This window comes from Myotis myotis, unplaced genomic scaffold, assembly GCF_014108235.1.
Source record: "Myotis myotis isolate mMyoMyo1 unplaced genomic scaffold, mMyoMyo1.p scaffold_m19_p_3, whole genome shotgun sequence".
Taxonomy (NCBI): Eukaryota; Metazoa; Chordata; class Mammalia; order Chiroptera; family Vespertilionidae; genus Myotis; species Myotis myotis.
Genome location: NW_023416335.1, coordinates 102859107 through 102884153, shown reverse-complemented (window position 1 = coordinate 102884153; position 25047 = coordinate 102859107). Strand labels below are relative to the sequence as shown.

At 43.1% G+C, this 25047-nt stretch overlaps 1 pseudogene; it reads left to right on the top strand.

Moving 5' to 3' along the window:
* Window positions 1–246: 246 nt before the first annotated feature.
* LOC118650524 overlaps window positions 247–25047 on the top strand; it is a 69405-nt pseudogene continuing 44604 nt past the window's right edge.

Sequence of the window (25047 nt, the reverse complement as noted above, 5' to 3'; positions counted from 1 at the left end):
ATGAGGCAGGCAGGCAGAGCCTTATGATCCATCGCTTCAAAATGGGAGACCCAGGCCGCCTGTCACAGCCTTTGGGAGGGACACTTGGTGGCTGGAGGCTGGGAGGTGGTGGCTGCGACGGGAGACGCTAGCAGCAGTGGACACTGCAGGGTGGAGCTGGTTCCATGGCGGCTTCTGAGCAAGCATGGTGCCTGCAGCCTCTGTCCATGGCTTCTGCAGGGCTGGACTGCCACTCCTCCTGCTATAATGCCTGGGCAGATCCATGACCCTTCCATGAATGTGGGCTCTCTGCCAGGCCTTGGCCTCCTGACCGCACTCCCCAGCACAGCCCTGACTGCAGAGGAGCTGAAATATGCTGACAACCACAACATTGTTGCCATGATCACCCCTTTGCACTTCCTGGAGGTGAAACTGGGGAAGAGGCCTCAACCTGTGAAAAGTGAGCTAGATGAGGAAGAGGAGTGGAGGAAAAGGCACCAGGAAAAGAACAAAGTGCCGGCAGCCCCATGCCAGAACAAGAACAAGGAGCAAACGGAGTTTCTGCAGCGGGAATCTGAGTGGCTGGAGCTCATGAATGCTGAGCTGAAAAACGCAGGTGGAGGAGCTGAAGCAGGAGCAGCAGAAGCTCATCCTTATGCTCAGCCAGCATTGCTCCACATGCATGTCAGGACCAACAGCGTTAAGATCCCCAACTCAGAATGCAACCCACCACTGGAGCAGCTGGAGAAGAAGTCACCATGGGCTGGGAGGAGGAAGAAGAGGAGGAGGAGATGAGCAGAGGGAGGAAGAGGAGGGTCCCAGAGGGCTCTTCCTTGCTACATGGAAAACTCTTCAATGAGGCTCAGCACAGCCAGCATCGGCCAGGCTTTTTTGTGAAACTCAGATCAGCCACACCAGGGGAAGAAACCCAGGCTGATGAAACCCAGGACCAAGTGTTGAGACCAAATTATTCCTGAGGGTGGGCTGTTCTGCCTGGGGCCAGGCTTACAAGAGGCATCACAGAGGCTTTGGGCCAGAGAGACGCCCAACCTGGTAGCTTCTCTTGCCTCTCTGCCAGGGCACCCACCCAAAGAATCTCCAAGCAGCCAGGAAAAGCCATGAGTTGCAGCCAAAATTAGGCTGAGTATGGAACTCAGAGTGAAACTGCAATCTGCCTGCCCCCAGCCCTGACCCTGATCCTGATGCAAGGCTGGAGAAGGGCATAGTGACGGACTCTGCTGTACCCACCCACCATGGTCCAGCTAAGTCCCGCCTGGAGTGGTAGCCATGGCACACCCTCACTGGCCCTGCTGGAGTTGCTGTGGGCACGAGGCACTTGTGCCCTTCCAAAGCACACATTCAGTGAATATGTGCTTTGGAAGGGCACATATTCACTGAATGTTTACAGACTGGCTGTCCTGGCAAGGCTTTCAAATGCACAAGTTTTTTATACTTTCTTTTTTTAAAAATATTTTTTTACAAAAAAAGAGTTTAGCCCTAGCCGGCTTGGCTCAGTGGATAGAGCGTCAGCCTGCGGACTGAAGGGTCCCAGGTTCGATTCCGGCCAAGGGCACATGCCTGGGTGGCGGGCTCGTTCCCCAGTAGGGGGTGTGCAGGAGGCAGCCAATCAATGATTCTCTCTCATCATTGATGTTTCTATCTCTCTCTCTCCTTCTCCCTTCCTCTCTGAAATCAATAAAGAAATGTGTGTTTTTTTTAAAAGAGCTTATACAAGCAATACATAAATGGATTTCTATAATTACTCAATGTGATACAGTATAAATATCCTATGGTTTGTTTGTTATGACCAGATATTCAGCAGTTATGGCTATTGCGTGTAACTTCAAAGTACTGTAGTCTCTGAGTGTTGGGGGTGGCAGAGGTGGAGGTGCGGTGTGCTTCCAACCTGGTAAACCCTTCATAGTACTCATTTCTGTATCGCTCAGTAAACATTACACTTACTTAAAAAGAAAAAAAGAAAGAGGGAGGCCCAGGCTATCCATCCAGTGGCACTGCAGTGGGTGGGCGGGGCCTCCCTCTGTAAGGTGATTGATCTGGACCCTCCCTCCCCCTCCATGGATTGCCCCAGAGAGGGAGGCCCAGGCCACTGTCCAGCAACACTGTGGCAGGTGTGCAGGGGTGGTCAGTGACCACCCTGCAAAGAGAGGCTCAGGCCAGCCAAGCGATCACACCCCATGCCTGTCGCCTGCAGAGTGAGGTGAGTGGGGGCAGGGGAAGGGGGGCAGCACTGCACAGATGGCAAGCAGTGGCAGCAGTGGGGGCAGGACCAGCTGCCAGCAGCCAGGGGAAGAAAATCACTGATAGCCCCTGATCTCAGGCCAGGCCAAGGGACCGGGTCCCTGATTGCGAGAGGGTGCAGGCTGGGCTGAGGGACACCCTCCCCCCCCACCAGTGCATGAATTTTAGTGCATCTGGCCTCTAGTATATATATATAATTTCCAGAGGGAAATTGGTTGATTGGTTGGGAGTAGTTGGAGGTAGACAAAGGGAATACAAATGTATACATAAAGAGACTGCTTTGGGTAATAGGTGTACAATGGAGTGTGCAGATAATGTTTTATTGAGTTATGCACTCAAAATCTGCATGGCACTCCAATGAGTTCAATTAAAATTAACCTTACCTAATAATAGACACACATGTAAATTGACCATCCCTCTGCTACGCTCACCAGCCAATCAGGAGAGTATGCAAATTAACCAAACAAAGATGGCAGTTAATTTGCATACATAGGTGCCCAGTGGCCTGGGTCCCAGGAACATCATCGGGCACCCAGGTCATTCAAAGGTAGAGCAGCCTAGGAAGGGCCTGAGCCAGGGGGGTCCTGAGCCTGCTATCAGAGCCGAGAGGCGGAGCCCACAATCGGTGGAAGAAGTGGGGGAGCTGGCATTTGGAGGGAGCTTGGGGTCCCCTGCCCAGGCCCTGAGGCTTTAGGCCTGGGCAGGGTCTGAGCCAGGGATTGGTATGAACAACAGAGGAAACACCTTTTCTGACCTCTCATTGGCTAAGCTCCCTGTATGTCACTGGTAATATTCTTAGTAACTTGGGGAATAAAAATCCAAAAAGGTAATCTAGGGTTTTTCCACCACACTTCTTGAGAAAAAAAAGCAAGTCCACTGCTGGAGGGCTAAGAAATGTTATATCCTCTCCTAGCCAGTTTGGCTCAGTGGATAGAGCCTCAGCCTGCTGACCGCAGGGTCTGGGTTCAATTCTGATAAGTATATGTACCTACGTTGCAGGATCCTCCCTGGCCAGGGCCCAGGTCAGGGCTCATGCAGGAGGCAACCAATCAAAGTGTTCCTCTCAATTTGATGTTTCTGTCTGTCTTTCCCTTTCTCTTCCACATTCTCTAAAAATCAATGGAAACATATCCTTAGGTGAGGATAAAAACAATAATAAAGAAAGAAATGTCATATCCTATGAAAGACACATCTTGAAAATGCCTAAAGAAAGTTGTCATTTTTTCATGGTGAAGGGACTGGAGTCTGTGTTGATGAAAACACCTTGGTGGCTGCAGTGACTGGCAGTGGCTGCAGCAGCAGGGTGATGGGCCTGGTGCCTTCCCCTGATCAGCCTGGTCACCTCCCACAAAGGGAGGCCAGACTGTGGCTTAGGCTCGCTCCCCAAGGGGAGCAGGGAGCAGGCTTAAGCCTTCAGTAGGACATCCCCTGAGGGCTCCCAGTATGTCAGAGGGGGAAGGCTGGGCTGAGGGATCCCACCCCTCCAAGTGCACGAATTTTGTGCATTGGGCCCCTAGTAACTAAATAAAACTTATGAATTGTTAAAAAATTCTATATCACATATCACAAGTATTACATCAACATGATCTATCATACTTTGTCATCATTTATTAAGCCATCAACTAACTACACTAATAAAAGAGAATCATACAAATTAACCATCACTCCACCACTCCATCACACCCACAAGCCACGCCAACCAGCCAATCAGGAGCGAGTATGCAAATTAACCTAACTAAGATGGTCACGGCCATGGAGCTGGAACGAGCAAGAGGCTTGGGTTGCCCCCAGTGATGGAGGAATCCAAGCTTCCCACCTGCCCTGGCTGGCCCTGGGCTCCACTCAAGGCTACAGAGTTTCAATTATAGAACATAAATAAATCCCAGATACCTGCTTCCAGCCTGCCTTGGCCTCCGCTCAAGGAGGCACTGAAAAAGAAAAAAGAAAAAAAGGAGAGGCTGGGAGCTTGGGTCTCTGGGGGGTGTGGCCAGCCTGAAAACAGCGATCAGCCCCTCACCCAGGCTGGCCAGGCACTGCAGGAGGACTCGCACCCTATTCCGAGACACCCTTCAGGGCAAACCAGCGGGCCCCCACCCATGCACCAGGCCTCTATCCTATATAATAAAAGGGTAATATACAAATTGACCCTAACAGCAGAATGACTGATAATGACTGCTCACTGTGACACACTCTGATCACCAGGGGGCAGATGCTCAATGCAGGAGCTGCCCCCTGTTGGGCAGTGAGAGTCCACAGGGGGAGCTCTGCTCAGCCACAAGCCAGGCTGACGGCTGCCAGAACAGCGCTGGTGGTGGGAGCCTCTCCCACCTCCTCAGCAGTGCTAAGGATGTCCAACTGCAGCTTAGGCCGGCTCCCCACTGGCAAGTGGACATCCCCCCAGGGCTCCTGGGCTGCCAGAAGGATGTCTGACTGCCAGCTTAGGCCTGATACCCGGGGGGAGCAGACCTAAGCCAGCAGGTGAACATCCCCTGAGGGGTCCCAGACTGTGAGAGGGCACAGGCCCGGCTGAGGGACCTCCCTGAGTGCACAAATTTTTGTGCACCGGGCCTCTAGTCAACTACATAAAACAACTTTGGTGTAAATTTACTAATAATATTCTTCAAAGAACCAAAGAAAAGAATATACTCTGAGGGGGACCAAAAATGTGAGAATATTTGCATATTTAGCAAGGAGGCCATTTCTTGGAAATACTAGCTTGTCTATATTAAAATAATAGCACTATATTCTTAGGCATCCAACCTAAAAGCAGACAGTGTTAATGCAAGTATTTTATTGCAAAATAAGTCAAAATGTATAAGTTTCTCTCTCTTTGGAAATAATTCATGAAGAACTATAATTATTTGTGTTGTTTGTTGGGCAGCCAAAGTATATAAAAGTAGGCACCTTCATGTATCACCAATGGAGTGCATATTTTATCAGCCTGTATAGGAGGCAATTTGGCAAAGTACTTTAAATGCCTTACAAGGTCATTAATTTTCATTGAATTCAGTAATATAATTTTAAGGCAACTTTCTAAAAAACTATATGTATAAGGAAAATCATCACAATTTTTAATTTAAAAAATCTAAATTCTAACACGTGATCATTGATAAAGTTATGGCAAAAGTGAGCAATAGATACTCTGATGATATTCTAATATTAAAAATAATCATAGTGAGAAAAATACAAAATGACATGAAAGTGTTCATTATACAATGATAAATGAAAAATAAAAGATATGAAAAAATATGATAAGAAAATACTGAAAATATAGATGTCAAGGTTTTAGAGTAGATGATTTTGTGTGTTACTTTATCTTTGCATTATCTATTTCTAAGTTATTCATATCGAATGTTTATTACTTCAGTATTTAAAAATGTTTTAAAGTGTTAAAAAGAACAATATTTATGAAGAGTTTAAATGACATAGAGGATACTTATGATGTAAAATCAAATGAAGAAAGCAGGTTTGCACAATTTATAGACACAACATTACAATGATAAGAGTACCATTGTGCACCCCTATCTTGGAACAGCTGAGCAACACATTCTTCTTCTCAGCCATTATTTCCCAGAGATAAGTGGGATGCCTATAGGAAGACATTGACCTGGCTCTTAATACCAACTATAGGGCAACTACAGGAAGTTAATAAAATGGAGGCACTAAAAGTAAAGAACACAGAATCAAAGTCTAAGAAATAAACCTCCTGAAACTTCCAGTTGCTAATAAAAACTAAATGAGAAACACCCAAATTTTATTACTTGCAGATCTCCATAAAGAGGATGTCTGCATGGAAAATTCAAAAAATCAAAAGGCAGGTTTATGCTTTAGAACTTGGGGAATTATTATGTAATTTCTTATGACTTCATTTTTTAAAAAATTATATAACTTGCACATGGACTAATGCATTTCCCTAAGATCTGAATACCTAAAAATAGTTTCCTAATGAACATAGCTTCAAAATATGGGATTTGGGAATGGCACCAGATCTTGAGAATCTATAGAAGGTTATCAAGCTACTTGATGCATGAGTCCTCAAAAAACTTATATAGCTTGTAACACATGACTCCTAAATGGTTACACATAACTACTGCATTTATGAGATATGAATTTGGAACATGAGGTACTGTGTTTAGGAAATACTTGTCTTCCCATCAGATGTGCTGGTACCCAACTATCATGTTGATACATGACCCTGCTTTAGTTCTTGCAAGTGCCTTTCCCCTGAAGACTCACTCCTCACCTATCTCAAGCCACTGTTCATAAATCACCTTGAAAGCCTTCCCCAACCTCTTCCAATTTGCCTTACCCTCACACTCCCTGCTACAACCCCCATTCTACTCTGTTTCTATCAGTTTGATTTTTTTTTTTTTTTTGAGATTTCACATGTAAATGAAACATGAAGTTCTTTCTCTGGCTTGTTATATTTAGCACAATGACCTCCAGGTCCATTCATATTTTCTTTTTTTTAAGTATATTTTTATTGATTTCAGAGGGGATGGAAAGAGAGAGAGAGGTAGAAACATCAATGATGAGAGAGAACCCTTGAGTGGCTGTCTCCTGCATGCACCCACCGGAATCAAGCCCACAACCCAGACATGTGCCCTGACTGGGAATCAAACTGTGACCCCCTGGTTCATAGGTCAACATTAAACTACTGAGTCATGCTATCTGGGCCATCCATATTTTTGCAAAGGGCAAGATTTCCTTTGTTTTTAAGGCTGATAATATTCCATTATATATAATCACATTTTATTTTATACATTTACATTCCCACAAACAATGTACAAGTATTCTCTTTTATCCATATCCTTGCCAACATTTATTTATTTTTCTTTTTGATAATAGCCATCCTAAAAAATATTAGGTGATATTTAATTGGTATTAATGATTGATAAGGTTGAGCACCTTTTCATATACCTCTTTGCCATTGTACATGTTTTCAGAAAATGTTTATTCAAATAAAATTAAAAAACATTCACTCTGAAAACCAACAGAAGACTAGTTGAAGAGGAGTCTTATAATCAAGGATTCACAGAAACCGCATCGAAACTATATTAAACTGAGGGTCAGGAACAGAAAGTATCTAATATTAGCCTGAACCAGAACCCTCCCTAGGATCCCCAAACAAACCTATCAAGTGGCCAGCTTCAGAAAACATCAGAGCAGAATCCAGTAATTTCACAAATAGCATATCAAAAGAGAAATTGTAGCAGGCACTAAACTCTGCTGAGGCAAATTCTTTTTTATTTTTTTCCATTTTTTCTTCCCCTTTTCTTTTTCCTCTTATTCTCCTTTCTTTGCATATTTATTTTCATTCTTTTTCTTTCCTATTTTTTTCTTATTATTTATTTTTTTGGTCTGCACAGCTATTTGCACACTGTGGTTGGGAGTGAGCCTCTGAGTCAAAGGAGGTAAAGCATAAAATAAATGTTACTGGGGAAATTAGACAGGTATTGTAACGTACCCCGCGAATCACAGAAGGATGCCTCAAGAAGTCGAATTAGGAGAAACCAAGATGGCGGCATAGGTAAAGACCAGAGTTTGCTGTCTTGAACAACAACTTCAAAAATACAACTAAAAGACAGAACAGACATCATCCAGAACCACAGGAAGGCTGGCTGAGTGGAAATTCTACAACTAGAAGGAAAGAGAAAAGCATACTGAGACTCAGAGGAGGTGCAGTACGGAAGTAAAATACTAAGGTACAGAGGTGCACATGGAGGAGGCTGGCGGCTGAGGGTGCAGTTGTCATTTTCAATAGGGAGGGAGTCTCAGGCTCTGAGCTCCAGTTCCGGGCGAGTCTCTGGGGACCCAGACTCATACGGGAGAAGCAGGACTGTCTGGCATCAGTCAGAACTCGAGGGCACCTTTCTCTCGGAGGGGCTTACAGCAATTGAGAAGTGGGGCCTCTGAGAGCAGCCGTAACGGCTAGCCCTGCCCTATTGATCCTGTGGGACCCACCCCGCCCAAGCCCTGCAGGGAGGCTTTGGCTGGATAGCCTAAGGCAGAGGCTAGATTAGCACCTCCCTAGAGATCCAGGAGCCGTGTACCCAGAAGTCAGGGTGGAACCATAAAGGACACACTCAGGGGCAGACTCAGTGAGCACCAAAGCCCCATTGAAACAAGTCTTGCCCCGGAGGGGTGTCTCCAGTACAGAAGTTCTCCCACTTCAGACACAGCTGATTCTCACAGCCAATTGGCCTGGAGGTCAATTCCTCCCAGTGATAACTACAACAATCAAGGCTTAACTACAACAAGACTGTGCACAAAGACCACAAGGGGGTGCACCAAAAGTGTCCTCCTCAGGTAATTGGGGAGGCTGAACCACTGGGCCCTAGAGGACACTTAGCACAGAAAACCACCTTATCAACACAAGGAAGCATAAAAAATGCATAGACAAAGAAAAAGGACACAAATGACAGAAACAGAGGAAAGCAAACTACTGGATATAGAGTTCAAAACCACACTTTTAGGAATTTTCTAGAAACTGCCAATAAACTTAATGAGACCTACAGGAAATCTAATGAGACCCTCGAGGTTGTGATAAAGGACCAACTAGAAATTAAGCATACACTGACTGAAAGAAAGAATATTATACAGACTCCCAACAGCAGACTAAAGGATTGCAAGAATCAAGTCAACAATTTGAAATACAAAGAAGAAAAAAACACCCAACCGGAAAAGCAAAATTAAAAAAGAATCCAAAAATATGAAGATAGTGAAAGGAGTCTCTGGGACAGCTTCAAGCATACCAACCTCTGAATTATAGGGGTGCCAGAAGAAGAAAGAGAGCAAGATATTGAAAACCTATTTGAAGAAATAATGACAGAAAATTTTCCCCTACCTGGTGAAAGAAATAGACTTACAAGTCCAGGAAGCACAGAGAACCCCAAACAAAAGGAATCCAAAGAGGACCACACCAAGACACATCATAATTAAAATGCCAAGAGCAAAAGACAAAGAGAAAATCTTAAAAGCAGCAAGAGAAAGAAACTCAGTTACCTACAAGGGAGTACCCATATGACTGTCAGCTGATTTCTCAACGGAAACTTTGCAGCCCAGAAGGAAGTGGCAAGAAACATTCAAAGTGATGAATGCCAAGAACCTACAACCAAGATTACTTTACCCAGCAAAGCTCTCATTCAGAATTGAAGGTCAGATAAAGAGCTTCACAGATAAGAAAAAGCTAAAGGAGTTCATCACCACCAAACCAGTATTATATGAAATGCTGAAAAGTATCATTTAAGAAGAGGAGGAAGAAGAAAAAGGTAAAGATACAAATTATGAACAACAAATGCACATCTATCAAGTGAATCTGAAAATCAAGTGAATAATCTGATGAACAGAATGAACTGGTGATTATAATAGAATCAGGGGCATAGAAAGGGAGTGGACTGACTGTTCTTGAGGGGGAAAGGAGTGAGGGAGATGCAGGAAGAGACTGGACAAAAATTGTGCACCTATGGATGAGGACAGTGGGTGGGGAGTGAGGGAGGAGAGTGGGGTGTGAACTGAGTAGAGGGGAGTTATGGGTGGTAAAAAGAGGAACAAATGTGATAATCTTAACAATAAAGATTTAATTAATCAAAAAAAAAGACAAAAAAAAAGAAGTTGAATTATAGAGTCACATTTATTGCAATCCGGGACTATGAGGGGTCATTCCTAAATCTCATAGTAGTTATTTGGACACAGTTCCAGGGTTATATAGGCAAAAAATCACAAAGTTATTGATTACATCTCAGGGTTTGGAATGAGGAACCTGGTTCGCAAAAAAAGCAGTTTGCAGAAGCAGAAATTAAGCATGTCAATTACAGTTTTGGGTCTCCAGATCACTGAGTTGACAGAAACACATCATCTGGGACCACTGGGTTGACAGGAACACATTATCTAGAGCCCTCAGGTCTCGAACCACTGAGTTGGCAGGAAGTCATTAGCTAGAGCCATCGAGGCAATTTAGAGTAATTATACTGTCCTAGTCTTAGGACCACTGAGTTGACTGAAACACATTATCTGGAACCCTCGGGTCTTGGGACAATTGTGCTGTCCTGGTTCCCAGATACAGAGGAATGTGCTTTCTAAAACCAGTAAAATAACAGTCAATGGGATAATCATTCAATCAAATGGGATGATTTATACAATTCAGAAAATCAAAGTAATTTTTCTATTGTTAAGCCAAACAACAGGGTTAGAGATAAACTACAGTTTCAATCTGAAATGATTGCTACCATACTTCAGTATATGCAAAAAAGTGAAACTAGACCACCAACTTACACCATACACAAGAATAATCTCCAAATGGATAAAATACTTAACTATTAGTTAAAAAAAATCTCAAAAAAATCTTAGAAGAAGCCATAGGCAGTAAAATCTCAGATATCACTGGTAGCAATATTTTTTGCTGATATATTTTGTAGGACAAAGGAAACAAAGGAAAATAAACAAATGGTGCTACATCAAACTAAAAACTTATGCACAGCTAAGGAAACCTTCAACAAAATGAAATGGGAGCCCATACTATGGGAGAACATATTTGCCACTGAGACATCTGATAATGAGTTAATTTTCAAAAAATATAAAGGACTTATATAACTCAATACCAGGAAGAGAAACAATCCAATTTAAAAATGAGCAAAGGACCTGAATAGACACTTCTCCAAAGACAATATACAGATGGACAATAGATGTATGAAAAAAAAAATGCTCAACTTCACTAATCATCAGAGAGCTGCAAGCTAAAACCACAAAGACATATTACCTCATACCTGTCAGAATGGCTACTATCAATAAATAAACAGACAACAAGTGCTGGTGAGGATGTGAAGAATTGGGAACCCTAGTTTATTGTTGGTGGAAATGTAGACTGATGCAGCCACTGTGGAAAACAGTATGGAATTTCAAAAAAAAAAAAAAAAAGGAGCTGTCTTTTGACCCAGTGATATCACCTTGAGGAATATATCCTAAGAAGCCTAAAACACCAATCACAAAGAATATATGCACAGCAGTGTTATTTACAATAGATATGGAAACAGCCCAAGTGCCCATCAGTAGATCACTGGATAATAACAGCTGTGGTACATTTACACAATGTAAAACAAAAAAAAAAAGGAACTCATCTTTTGCCACAGCATGAATGGACCTGGAAATTATCATGAAATAAGCCAGACATAAAAAAGACAAATACCATATTATCTCACTTATATGTGGAATCTAATAAACAAATTCAACTGATGAACAAAATGGAAACAGAGGCATGGATACATAGAGTAGACTGACAGAAGTCAGAGGTGAGGTGGGAGGGGTGACTAGATGAAAGAAGGTAAAGTAATTAGCCAAAGAACATATATGCATAACCCATATACCCAGACAATAGTTTGGTGCTGGCTAGAGCAAAGTGGGGACAAGGACCTGGTAGAGGTATGCAAACGTGCAAAAAAAGAAAAAAAAAAGGAGACATTTGTAATAGTGTCAACCATAAAAAATAAGGATTGAAAAATGTCTAAGTTCTTTGCCCATTTTTAATTGGATTATTTTTGTGCTGTTGAGTTTTAAAAATTCATTGTATATTTTTTATACTAACCCCTTATCAGATATATGGTTTGAAAACATTTTTCCCATTCCACAGATCACCTTTTCGTTAGGTTTGATCAAATAATTGAATCAATACCCCCTTCCCTGGGAACTGACCTTTAGGCCACTCACAACAGACATTCCTTTTCACATAGACCACATTCCACTTGCTAAGACAATTATACTTCCCCTCTGAACCTTCCCAGGATCCAGACCTGAACAGAGAATTCTCTGCCCAGAAAAAATCTCTGACTCCCCAGCCCTGGGTGCTGGCACCATTTTGGGATAGCCCATCTGGTATCCAGATGACCTAATAAATTCATAATCACTCATCACTTCGGCCTCATGCATTCCTCCTTCAACAACCCTAACATTTGGTGCTGAAACCCGGGAGAGTTCCATGGGGAAGGGATGCCATCTCCTTGGCTTTGGTCACCCCAAGTTTGCTACTCAGAGAGCAGTAGGCAGCGGTAGCTGGTCCTGGGCTTACCTCCGAATCCTACTCTGGTGACTTGATTGACAGCCTCGATTAGGCCTCGCTCCCTAGCGGGCCCTCCTGAACCAGCCAAGGGGGACTCTGGATGAGGAATCTCTCCTTCTCCATTGCTGACCCTCCATTCCACACTGGCCAATCTTCTCTAGGTGAGTGACATTCTAAAATTTTCCTTGTCTTGAGTCTTCTGCCCACTCTTTCTCACTGACTTCTCAAAGGTCTCTCATCTCGAAAGTCCTAGCGCTAGGCCAGAAGATTCCTCAGACATTTGGCTGTGGGTCCTTCTGGATTGGGGATGCTCAGTTCAGAGGGTCACCCCTTTATTTCTCATGGTGATTTGTTTAGCAGTGGAAATGCCTGTCCTAAACAGTCACCTTTGGATTTGTGGTCTGTCACTCAATCTATCTCTCTTTCATGGGCCATGTTACACTCCGTCTACACCAGTGGTTCTCAAATTTCCTAATGCTGCAACCCTTTAATACAGTTCCTCATGTTGTGGTGACCCCCAATTTCATTGTTACAAATTGAGCATAATTAAAGCATAGTGATTAATCACAAACAGTATTTAATTATATATGTGTTTTCCGATGGTCTTAGGCGACCCCTGTGAAAGGGTCGTTCGACCCCCGAAGGGGTTGTGACCCACAGGTTGAGAACCGCTGCTCTACACACTTACAGGGAGATCAGGCCCAAGTACCTCATTTTCTTTTGTAATACTGTTTTGTCACAATATAAACTAAATAATAAGTCTCAATAGCCTGAAATAGTCTGAAAACTGCACTTTCAATTTTAGCACATTGTACAATTTAGATAATTGCTGTCACTACAATGGAAAATGTCAGATTCCCTATATCCAGGCCTTTTTAACCTTTTGGTCCTGACCCTCCCTCAGTCAGTCCTACTCTACCCATCACATCCTTCTCCTTCATGCAAAACATCATACCCCCAACACTTGTGATTCTGCATCTACTTTGACCCAGTAGACCACCGATCTCCACTCCCTTATGCACCTCTCCCCTCACCTGCAGTAGATTCTCAAAACCCAGACCCTACTAATTAGCAACCACCTTCTACCCCAGCCCCCGAGGGCCCAAATCCTGAGAGCTCGAGCTTCAATACAGACTTTTCCCACCTAACATTTGCTCTCAGATCACTGAAAGACTGCCTTCCTCAAAAGACTCTTCTATTCCCAAGCCCATTCTACCCCTGAGAGAGGTAGCAGGAACCAAGGGTATTGTCTGGGTACACATCCCAGTTTCCATGTCTGACCTCACACAGATTGTGAGGCATCTCAGCTCTTTTTCCACCAACTCATAACCTTTACTAAGAAATTTGAGTACCTGACCCAGTCCTATGACGTGACCTGGCATGACATCTAAGTCATTCTGTCCTCCTCTCTCACCCCAGAGGAGAAGGAGCTCATTTGGCTATCAGCTCAGGACCATGCCCATGACCTCTCATAGACAGGACATGGCAGTCTACCTGGTTGGCACTGATGCAGTCCCTTGAACTAACCTGAGATGGGACTATCAGATTCATGCTCCAGGGTGCGGTCTCTGTAGCCATATAATCACCTGTCTCATTGCTAGACCCAAAAAGGCTGCCCATAAGGCGGTCAACTATGACAAACTTAATAAAATCACTCAGGGCCCTGACAAAAACCCAGCTCTCCTCCTCTTCTGCTTCACAGATGCCTTACAGAAATTTACCACCTTAGACCCCACCTCCCCAGAGGGAATCCTTCTTCTAAACACCCATTTTATATCCCAATCAGTCCCCAACATACATCGCAAACTTCAAAAAATAGACATAGGTCCACAAACTCCTCAAAAAGACCTTTTTAACCTTTCCTTTAAAGTCTGTAATAATAGAGATGAGGAGACCAAAATCCAAAAACAATGGGGAGTTCAGGCCAAAATAGGGTCATAAAAGTAGGCTTCTCAGCTCAGCCACTTCTCTCAGAAACCCCAAACAAAGTGCCAGTCCCCCAACCAAGGGTAAGTCAAAGGCTAAGCTGCCTTCAGGCCCATGCTTCAAATGCAACAAAGGACACTGGACCAACTCCTGTCCAGCCCTGAGATCTCTTCCTGGGCCCTGGCCAAGGTGTGGAAGGGAAGGCCACTAGAAATCAAACTGTAGTCTGCCCTCTCCAGGTAGGACTTTAGTCAGTTCTACAAGGCCACACTGTGGATGTGGTTTCAAGCCTCCAGATCTCCTGTGACTGGCCACTGAAGACTGAAGCTGCCCAGTTCCTGACAAGGCCCTGCAGACTTAGATCACCAGGACAGAGCTTTGGGTAATGATTGGAGTGGCAGGTAAGCTGATCTCCTTTTAATTGACACTGTGGCCACTTATTCTGCCCTCTCCAAATTTGCTGGGACCCTTGTTCCCTCTTCAGTCTCTATTATGGGGGGTTGGTGGACTAGTCTCACAACCATTAGTCACCTCACCTCAGCACTGCATTTTACTAAACACCCCCTTTATTCACCTTTCTCATTCCACCTGAATGCCCAGCCAGAGCTACTGCACATCCCCTCATAAAGCCCAGTTGCCCCAAACCGCAGTCATTTACCTCATTTTAACTCTCACCCCACAAAGCCAAGCCATTACCTTGGACCATGAATGCCTTATCTCCTCCATGACTGTCCCCTCCTCTAGTCAAGAAATATTATCCTTTCTTGGGCTTGCTGGGTACTTTTGCCTCTGGATTCCAAACTTTAGTCTTCTCACAAAGCCCTCTATGATGAATGAAAGGATCCCTCAGTGAGCCTTTAGATCTCAAAGCCAGCATTCTCATCCCCTTTAATGCTCTGAAAACTACTCTCACCTCAGCACCTTCTCACCCCGCCCCCCTTCCCAAAGAACAACGTTCTTTACTACAAAACTGCAAATCCTTACTTACCAGTCCTGCTACTATCATAAGCTGAACTCATTATCACCCAAACCTTAGCATGTTATCTCTAAGGGAAAATGTGGCAGTTTTAAATGCAAGCTGCTGCAGACTTAGAACAGGCTGCAGGGCCTGCTCCTTCCTCCCTCTGCCTTTTCTCCACCCTTATAGGCCATTACATAATTTTCCAAAGTCTTTGATAACTTGGAGCATTACTGAAAACATCTAAATGTTTTAAAATAACATAAAATACTGAAACATTGATAGCTAGACAAGTTTTAAATTTGCCTGCTCTTAGCTTTTATGACAGATGGTCTCTTGTACTTCGTTGAAGGTATATTTTCTTGAAAGTAAGAGTGTATTTAAAGTGTGTTCATAAATGTAAATGCTGGTTGTTTACTAAACTGGTTATTTGTGAATGGATAGATTTGTGAAACTTGTAGACAATTTTGTCCAGTGAGCCAGTACCTGATCACCCCTGATATCTGAAGGGACCCCTTCTCTCCTAGTAAGCTAAAGCAACCCTGCCCAGGCTCTCTCCTGTTGCTTATATCCTTAGACTGGAGTCTAGACTTTCTTTATTTCCAACACTCATTCACAGTCCTTGACACTATCATTGAAAGCCTCAACAGGTCTTCTTGCTTGGTATTTAAGAACTTCTCTCCCCTTTTCTAGCCTTCTTAAAAGTCATACACTGTAAAGGACACCAAGTAGGGAAAGATTCCATAATACAGGGATATAACAAAGCAGAACAAGAGGCCAAGGCAGTGACTCAGAGGAAGCCTCTATCTCTCCAACTCTTAGCTCTGCCTTATACAACACCCAAATACACTCCAGAGGAACTTAAGGCCATATTTGCTCTTGAGACCACTTGGGAAGACCCATGGTTAAAATTTCAGGGAAAATATATCCTTCCCAAAGGACAGGCCCGCAATATCTTACAGGCTACTCACAATTCCTTACATATAGGATACAGACCACATTTACAACTCCTAAAGCCCCTCATAATATGGCCTACCCTAGCCTCCCTAGTGCAAGATATATCAACACCTGTTCTACTTGTTACTCAATATCTCCCTAAGGACAGGTTAGACCTCCTTCTTTCCCCACTCCTCAGACAAGGGGCCAAAACCTTGGACAAGACTTTACTTTCCTGTTCTTTATTAAAAGAACCAAATATCTCTCTTTTATTTTATTTTATTATTTTACTAGAGGCCCGGTGCACGAATTCGGGCACCAGTGGGGTCCCTAGGCCTGGCCTTCAGGATTGGGCCAAAACCAGCTCTCCAACATCTCCTGAGGGGTTCTGGATTGTGAGAGGGTGCAGGCCAGGCCGAGGGACCCCACCAGTGCACGATAGGGGCCGGGGAGGGATTTGGGAGGTTGGCTAGCTGGGGAGGAACCATGAGAGGGCTCCAGGGTGTGCCTGGCCCGTCTAGCTCAGTCCTGATCAGCCAGACCCCAGCAGCAAGCTAACCTACCGGTCGGAGCGTCTGCCCATTGGTAGTCAGTGCACATCATAACAAGTGGTTGAGCAGCCTTAGCATATCATTAGCATATTACACTTTGATTGGTTGAATGGCCAACCGGACAACTGGACACTTAGCATATTAGGCTTTTATTATGTAAGATTTTTTAATTGTTTAAAGTATTACATATGTCTCCTTTTTCTCTGATCTAACCCTCCAACACTCCCACACCACAGGACAAGCCCTCTCCACCCCAGTGTCCATGTCCATTGGTTATACTAATATACATGGATACAAGTACTTTGATTGATCTCTTACTCCCCATCCTGCCTTCTCTCTGAGGTTGGAAGGTCTATTCAGTGTTTCTTTATCTCTGAATCTATTTTCATCAGTTTGTGTGGTTCACTATATCCCACATATAAGTGAGATCATGTGATATTTATCTTTCTCTGACTGGCTTATTTTGCTTAGCATAATGCTCTCCAGTTCATCCACGCTGTTGCAAATGATAAAAGTTCCTTCTTTTTTATAGCAGCACTAGAGGCCTGGTGCATGAATTCGTGCATGGGTGGGGTCTGGCCAGCCTGCCCCAATCGGGGCCGATTGGACAGGGATGGCTAGGGAGGTGGCCACAGATGGTTGGCCTGTTGGCCCTACACCCTGGTCAAACACTTGGGCGAGGGGACAATTTGCATATTAGCTTTTTATTATATAGGATAGTATTCCATTGTGTAGATGTACCACCGTTTTCTAATCCACTCATCTGTTGACGGGCACTTAGGTTGTTTGCAAATCTTAGCTATTATAAATTGTGCTGCTATGGACATAGGTGTGCATATATTCTTTCTGATTGGTGTTTCTGACTTCTTGGGATATATTCATAGAAGTGGGATTACTGGGTTGAATGAGAGTTCCATTTCCAATTTTTTGAGGAATCTCCATACAGTTTTCCACAGTGGCTGTACCAGTCTGCAATCCCACCAGCAGTGCACAAGGATTCCTTTTTCTCCACTTCTTCTCCAGCACTTGTAGTTTGTTGATTTGTTGATGATAGCTATTATGACAAGTGTGAGATGTACCTAATTGTTGTTTTGATTTGCATCTCTTGGATTATTAGTGACTTTGAGCATGTTTTGATATGTCTCTGGGCCTTCTGTATGTCCTCTTTTGAAAACTGTCTATTTAGGTCTTTTGCCAATTTTTTTATTGGATTGTTTATCTTCCTTTTGTTAAGATGTATGAGTTCTCTGTAAGTTTTGGAGATTAAACCATTATCTGAGATGCATTGGCAAATATGTTCTCCCATGCAGTGGGCTTTCTTCTTGTTTTGATGATGGTTTCTTTTGCTGTGCAGAAGTTTTTATGTTGATGTAGTTTATTTTCTCCTTAGTTTCCATTGCCCTAGGAACAGTATTGGTAAAGATATTTCTTTATTTATTTTTCTGCCTATAGAGTCTTCTAAGATTTTTATGGTTTCCCATCTTACATTTAAGTCCTTTATTCATTTTGAGTTTATTTTTGTGTATGGTGTAAGTTGGTGATCTAGTTTCATTGTTTTTGCATGTATCTGTCCAATTTTCTCAACACTTTATTGAAGAGACTGTCTCGAGTCCATTGTATTCTTCTTTGTCAGATATTAATTAAGCATGATGGCTTGGGTGTGTTTCTGGGTTCTCTGTTCTGTTCCGTTGGTCTATATGTCTGTTTTTGTGCCAGTAACAGGCAGTTTTGAGAAGAGTGGCTTTGTGATATAGCTTGATATCTGGTATTGTGATCTTTCCAACTTTGTTCTTTTTCAGAGTTGCTGTGGCTATTTGGGGTACTTTTTTATTCCAGATAAATTTTTGAAGAGTTTGTTCTAGGTCTGTGAAATATGCAGTTGGTATTTTAATTTGGATTAAATTGAATCTATAAATTGCTTTGGATAGTATGGACATTTTAATTATGTTGATTCTACCAATCCAAAACACGGTATGTTCTTCCATTTGTTTATGTCTTCTGCTATCTTTTTTTTTAATGCCCTGTATTTTTCTGAGTACAGGTCTTTTACCTCCTTAGTTAAGTTTATTCCTTGGTACCTAATTTTTTTGGTGCATGGGATTGTTTTGTAGTTTCTGTTCCTGTGAGTTCATTTTTGGTGTATAAAAAAGCCATAGGTTTCTGGGTGTTAATTTTGTATCCTAGTACATTGCCAAATTCATTTATTTAGTATAGTAGTTTTTGATGGGGTCTTTAGGATTTTCTATGTACAATATCATGTCATCTGCAAATAATGACAGTTTTATGTCTTCTTTTCCAATTTGGATGCCTTTTATTTCTTCTTCTGGTCTGATTGCTATGACTAGCACTTCTAGTACTATATTGAATAGGAGTGGTGAAAGTGGGCATCCTTGTCTTGTTCCTGTTCTTAGGGGAAATGGTTTGTTTTTGATCATTGAGTATGATGTTGGCTATATAAGGCTTTTCATATAAGGCTTTTATTATGTTGAGGTATGATTTCTCTATTCCCACTTTGCTGAGAGATTTTGTCAAGAAAGGATGTTGGATTTTGTCAAATGCTTTTTATGAATTGACTGATATGGTTAAGTGAATTTTGTCTCTCAAGTTGTTTATATGATGTATCATGTTTATTGATTTGTGGATATTGTACCATCCTTGCATCTCTGGATAAATCCCACTTGGTCATAGTGTATGTCTTACTAATCTAATGCTGGATCTGATTTGCTTGAATTTTGTTGAGGATTTTAGCATCTATGTTCATCAGGGATATTGGCCTATAGTTCTCTTTCTTTGTGGTATCTTTATCTGGTTTTGGAATTAGGGTAATTCTGGCTTCATAGAAAGAGCTTGGAAGTGTGCCTCCCTCATGAATTTTTTGGAATAGTCTGAGGAGGATAGGTTTTAATTCTTCTTTGAAAGTTTGGTAGAACTCCCCTATAAAGCCTTACAGACCAGGGCTTTTGTTTGCTAGAAGATTTTTGATTACAGCTTCAATATCAACAGTACTTATTTGCCTATTCATGTTTTCTTCCTCTTCCTGATTCTGTTTTGGGACCTTTATCTTTCTAAGAATATGCCCATTTCTCTAGGTTGTCCAGTTTGTTGGAATAGAGTTGTTCATAGTATTTTTTTACAATCCTTTTTATTTTTGTGGGATCTGTTGTTACTTCACCTCTTTCATTTCTGATTTTGTTTATTATGGTCCTCTTTCTTTGTTTCTTGGTGAGCCTGGCTAGAGGTTCATCAATCTTGTTTATCCTTTCAAAGAACCAGATCTTGGTGTTTTTGTTCTTTTGTAATTTTTTTTGCCTCTATGTCATTTATTTCTGCTCTGATCTTTATTATTCCCTTCCTTCTACTTACTTTCAGTTGTTCTTGTTTCTTTCTTTCTAATTCTTTAAGTTGTAGGGTTAGATAATTTATTACCATTTTTCTTATTTTTTGAGGTAGGCCTGTAGAGCTATGAGTTTCGCTCTCAGGACTGCTTTCACTGTGTCCCATAGGTTTTGGATTGTTGTATTTTCATTGTCATTTGTTACCAGGATGCTTTTTATTTCTTCTTTAATCTCTTTGGTAACCCAATCATTGTTTAATAGCATGCTATTTGATTCCCAGTGTTTGATTTATTTTCATTGATTTTATTGTAGTTAATTTCTAATTTTATTCAATTGTGATCTGAGAAGATGCTTGTTAGGATTTTAATCTACTTGAATTTGAAAAGACTTTGGCTGTGTCCCAATATGTAGTTTATCTTTGAAAATATCCCATGTGTACTTGAGGAGAATGCATATTCTGTAGCTTTGGGGTGAAATGTCCTGAAGATGTGAATTTCATTAGATCTAGTTAGTCATTTAGCATTGCTGTCCATTTGTTGAGTTTTTGTTTAGAGGATTTATCCAATGGTGTCAATGGGGTATTAAAGTCCATGACTATGATTGTATTGCTGTTGATCTCTCCCTTGATATATTCCAGAAGATTTCTTAAGTATTTATATGCTCCTGTATTGGGAGCATATAAGTTTACAAGAGTTATATCCTCCTGTTGAATTGCTCCCTTTAGTATTATGAAGTGGTCTTCCTTATCTCTTGTTATGGCCTTCACTTTGAGGTCTATTTTGTCTTATATAAGTATTGCTACCCAGCTTTTTTTTTTTTTTTTTACTTTACATTCTCCTGGAAAATTTTTTCCCATTCCTTCACTATCAGTCTGTGTGAGTCCTTTGTTTTGAGTTGAGTCTCTTGTAGATAGCAGATAAATGGGTAATTTTTTCTCATTCATTTAGCTTCCCTATGTCTTTTGTTTGGAGCATTTAATTCAATTATGTTTAAGGTTATTATTGATAGGTACTGGTTTGTCACCATTTTTATTTTTTATGCCTGTGTTTCTTCTTCCCTTCTTATTTCTTCTTTTTACATCAGTCCCTTTAGCATTTCTTGCATTGTTTGCTTGGTGGTAATAAACTCCCTTAGCCTTAGCCCTTTTTTGTCTGTGAAGATTCTGATTTCACCTTCAATTTTGAATGATAGCCTTATTGGATATAGTATTCTTTGATTCAGTCCCTTGGTTTGCATCACTTTGTATATTTCATTCCATTTTCTTCTGGGCTGATGTGTTTCTGTTAAGAAATAAGTTGATAATCTAATTGTAGATCCCTTGTAGGTAACTTTCTGTCTCTCTCTGGCAGCCTTTAAGATTCTTACTTTTCCATTGGTGTTTGCCAATTTAATTATGTTGTGTTTTGGTGTCGGTATTTTTGGGTTCATCTTGTTTGGGACTCAGTGTGCTCCTTGAACTTGGGTGATATTTTTCTTTCCAATATCAGGGAAGTTTTCTGTCATTATTTCTTAAAACAGCTTTTCTCTTCCTTTCTCAGATTCCTCTCCTCTGGCACCCCTGTTATACAGATGTTGTTTTGTTTTGTGTTGATCCAAAGCTCCCTTTGGCACTCCTCCTTCTTTTAGGTTTTATTTTTAGTTGTTGCTCTACTTAGGTGTTTTTCCCATCTTGCCTTCTAGCTTGCTGATGCGGTCCTCAGCTTCATCTAGTCTACTGTTGATGCTTTTTATTGTGTTCTTTGTTGCAGCTATGTCATTCTTCATTTCTTCCTGATTCTTCTTCATTTCCTCTTTATTCTTACACATGTTGTTGAATTGGTCTTCCATCCTTTTCAGCATCCTTATGACCATCGCTCTTTATTTTTCCTCTGACAAATTGCTTACCTCCATTTTATTTACTTCCTATTCTGGTGATTCCTCTTTTTCTTTCATATAGGGGCTATTTCTTTATCTTCCCATTTTTGCTCCTCTCAGGTTTTTTGGTTACATGGCTCATTCTCTACCGTGTTGACCAAAAGTCACAAAATAACACTTGACAAGACACAACACAGAGGGAACAGACTAGGAATGTATTCATGACATCGATAATCCCAATAAAGGTGACAACCAGGTCTCAGAGCTGCAGCTGGGCCTCAGAGCTAAAGCTGGCTCTCAGCTCCAGTGACAGCCATAGAAGGTAAATACATCCCAGAATAAAATAAAAAAAAGGAGAAGTTGGAGCTTCAGTCACCCGCCAGCCTGAAAACGGCCCTCAGCCCCTCACCCAGACTGGCCAGTCACCCCAGTGGGGATCCCCACCCTGAAGGGGGTGTGACCAGCTGCAAACAGCCATCATCCCCTCATCCAGGTTGGCCAGGCACCCCAGTGGGGACCCCCACCCTGAAGGGGGTGCGGGCTGACTGACCAGGCACCCCAGGGGGGACTCCCACCATGAAGCAACAAGATGGTGGCTAATTTGCATACTGAAGGCAGGCAGCAGCGGGCAAGGCTGTCTGCGGTCTGGGACCAGATCTGTGACCCTGCCGGGCGGGGGCAGTGTTTGAGGCTGTCTGTGGTCCCAGGACTCGGATCCATGACCCTTCCCTGTGGGGCGGCAGCTTGCACAGGGGCAGATAGGCTGGGGTTGGGCAGGGCAGGACGCCTGCCTTCCACCCAGCCCCAGTCACTCTGAGCAGGTGAGCAGCGCAGAGAGCCTCTGGACAGGGGAGGCAGGCTGGCGGAGGACGGCCTGTACTCCCTACATGGCGGTGGTGACAGCTGTGAGCGCGCCAAGCGGAGTCTGCAGGCTGAGCTGAAGTAGCACCTGCAGGCCATCAGCGCTCAGGAGTGGCTGCGCAAGAACCGCCTCCTGGCCCAGAAGGTGCAGGATGCAGGGACAGCCACCGTGGTGGGCCAGACTGATGTCCTCCTGGCCGCACCACGAGGGTTTGTGGATCTGCAAAGCCAGAGGCCTCCGGTGTGCACATCCCCTGCTGGCGTGTGAACATCCCCCAGCACACTGTCACCCTCCCGCACCTGCAACAGTTGCAAACCAAGGTGTGCACAAGTTCCCCCTGCCTCTCCACCACACTTCCATCAACTCAGCATGCCTAACACCCCCACAGGATGTGCACACATCCTCTATGATGCGCTCACGTTTTTTGGAGAGTGTCTGGGTGTTCTGGGTGCTGAGGGTGGGCACTTGCGAAATGACAGTGAGAGGGTGGAGTGGTGATGCCCTGTTCCCATGGAGGCCAGTGCAGCTACGAGATCACCTCTAGGGGGTTAATGCAGGTGCTGAGGCGGGAGCAGATGCAGGCAGACACACCTGGTGGGCAAGGGCAGCCCTCGCTGAGGTGCCTTCGGTCAGCGTTCAAGATCAAGAACCCAGAGGTGGAGAGGAATTCCATCCTCTCAGTGAAACAGTGGGATAGTCGGGGCAACTGTAGAGGAGGAATGTGCACTTTGGGTGCCAGCACCCATGAGAGAAGGCTGCCCTGACTGAGCCTCGCTTGCTTGGGGCCTAGCGCACTCCTGCCGGGCAGCGGGTCACAGGACGTGCTTTTCCAAATTAATGAGAGAAAATGTTGATTCTCCTGCTGCGCACGAAGGTGGAAAGTGAAGTGGGGAGACATGTGGGGAGTGAGCGAGGTTCCCTGTCTGGGGGTTCCAAATCTGCTGTTGGTTTCTTTCACCGCTGACTAGAGATATACAGGGTGTCCCCCCAAAATGTATCCACACTCTGAATACCTACTAATTCCAATGGTTTTAAGCATAAGAAAGAAACAACAATGGAGCTGTTATCTGTTAAAAGTGTGGACACAAACAGGTAGTTGGACATTCCCTGAGGGGTCTCAGATTGGAGAGGGTGAAGGCCAGACTGAGGGGCCCATCCCCCCCGTCCCCACCCCAGTGCACGAATTTTGTGCACCGGGCTACTAGTCTATAATAAAAACTAAGAGCAGAAAATTTTAAAACTTGTCTTGCTATCAATGTTTCAGTATTTTATGTTATTTAAGTCTTTCTACAACGGGACTTTGATTACCCATGGGACGAAATTTTCTTCTTTCTAGATCCCAAACATACCCTTTCTCCCCTTGGGACAATCCCAATCCTAGAAGTGGGGATTAGCTCTCCTTCTCATCCTATTCCAGCCCTCCTCTCCTACACCCATAAGCTACACCCATAAACAACTTTCTCACCTCTACTCATCTCAAACCTCACCCATTCCCTCCTAAACCAGAAATTTCTGGCTCTGCCTTTACCACACCTCTTTAGCATATACCACCATTCTTATACCAATCAAGAGATGGAATCAGGCAAAAATCTCTCTAGCTTGTAAAAAGGGTTTCTCAAAAAGCAGACACACTTCTAGGTAATTATCTTAAAGCACAGGAAAATAAAGCTTCCCCTCTTTTTTGTGCTTATATTCAATCTCTTACTAAGGTAGCTCTTTCCTCCAGTTATTTCCTACAGCAGATCCATTTTACTCCTTATCCAACCATCCAGGCCCAAGTCTTCAACTGCTCTTTTTCTTCCCTTTCACTTTTCCCTTGAATAACAGCCATTCTAGCATTCCTACCCACTTTCACTGTAATAAAATCTCAACCACTCATCTGTCACCCCTTATCATTAGTTCCATGGTGACTACCCTCTTGGTTTGGATTCCAGAACTGGGGAAGGGAACCTCATACCCTTTATTCCACCTCTTCTCCTTACACCTTTCACATTGTCTCCATAATCAGGGAATTTTCTTTCTCTGTGGGGAGAAAACATACATCTGCCCCTGACCAACTGGAGAGCAGCCTGTACTCTCATCTATCTCTCACCCAATAGATATAGCCCCTAATAATAAATCTTTACCTGTCCCCATACCCCATCATATCCGACATAAAAGGGCAGTCCAGATAATTCCTCTCCTAATAACCCTTGGCATCAAAACAAGGGTTGGAACTGGCGTAGGGGGCCTAACCACTGCAACATCCTATTTTGAAATCCTGTCTCAGTACCTACAAGAAAGCTCTGGATGCCTAGCAAGGGGAAAAACTGGTTAAACAAGAACCTCATCCCCAG